Source organism: Phocoena sinus, unplaced genomic scaffold, assembly GCF_008692025.1.
Source record: "Phocoena sinus isolate mPhoSin1 unplaced genomic scaffold, mPhoSin1.pri scaffold_34_arrow_ctg1, whole genome shotgun sequence".
NCBI classification, from domain to species: Eukaryota; Metazoa; Chordata; class Mammalia; order Artiodactyla; family Phocoenidae; genus Phocoena; species Phocoena sinus.
In genome coordinates, this window is record NW_022605654.1 from 51,435 (window position 1) to 52,753 (window position 1,319).

A 1,319-nucleotide genomic window follows, 5' to 3' on the forward strand; every position below is an offset into this window, starting at 1 on the left:
CTGCATCTTCCGGATGTTCTCTCTCCAGACTTATCACCATAGAGTCCACCGCCTCCTGCACCCAGAGCTGCTGCAGCTCCGCCACGGCGACCCCGCACTGCTCCCTGCCACGCAGGCGCCCACATGGACTCCCACGCACAAGCCCGCCCCCCCCCGAATTAAGATTTTACCTAATTATGGGACTTCCCTGGTGGTGCAGTGATTAAGACTCTGCAATCCCAATGCAGGGGGCCCAGGTTCGATCCCTGGTCCGGGAACTAGACCCCACATGCATGCCACAGCTAAGAGTTCGCATGCCACAGCTAAGAAGCTGGCAAGCCACAACTAAGGAGCCCTCGAGCTGCAACTAAGGAGCCTGCCTGCCACAACTAAGACCTCATGCAACCGAATAAATTACTTTTACATAATTGTAAACCACCTCAGATATAACTCTGTAATCACACACTACTAAAGTAAAACCAGCTCCAATGAAAAGAAGCACAGGGCTTCCCTGGTGGCGCAGTGGTTGGGAGTCCGCCTGCCGATGCAGGGGACACGGGTTCGTATCCCGATCCGGGAAGATCCCACATGCCGCGGAGCGGCTGGGCCCGTGAGCCATGGCCACTGAGCCTGCGCGTCCGGAGCCTGTGCTCCGCAACGGGAGAGGCCACAACAGTGAGAGGCCCATATACCGCAAAAAAAAAAAAAAAAAAAAAAAGAAAAGAAGCACAATCGTTTAGCTATCACAAACTGAATATTTATGCTACAGATGGAATGTCTGTGTCCCCCCTATAATTCATATGTTGAAACCTAATCCCCAATGTGATGGTATTTGGAGGTGAGGACTTCGGGAGGTGCTTAGTTCACAAGGATGGAACCCTCACGAATGGGATTAGTGCCCTTATATAAGAGGTACTAGAGAGATCCACTATGTGTGGACAAAAAGATGGCTAGGAACCATGAAGTGGGCCCTCAACAAACACTGAATGTACTGGCACCTTAAATTTGAACTTCCCAGCCTCCAGAACTGTGACACATTTGTGTTGTTTATAAACCATTAGCCTATGGCATTTTTGTTACAGCAGCCTGAACAGACTAAGATAATTCAGTAGCTGCCAGACATCACTGCAAATGTTTCATGTCTATTACCTCATATAGATCCTAGGTGATATCTTATGCTGAAATGAGTAGTATTAATTCCATTTCACAGACAAAGAAACTAACTGTTGAAGACATTTTTCAAGACCATGTATCTGTAAATAGCAAAGCCAGGATCAAAATTCAAGCTAGTTTAAGCCCAAGGACCATATTCTTAATAGGGCTACATTTTTCTGCAAATG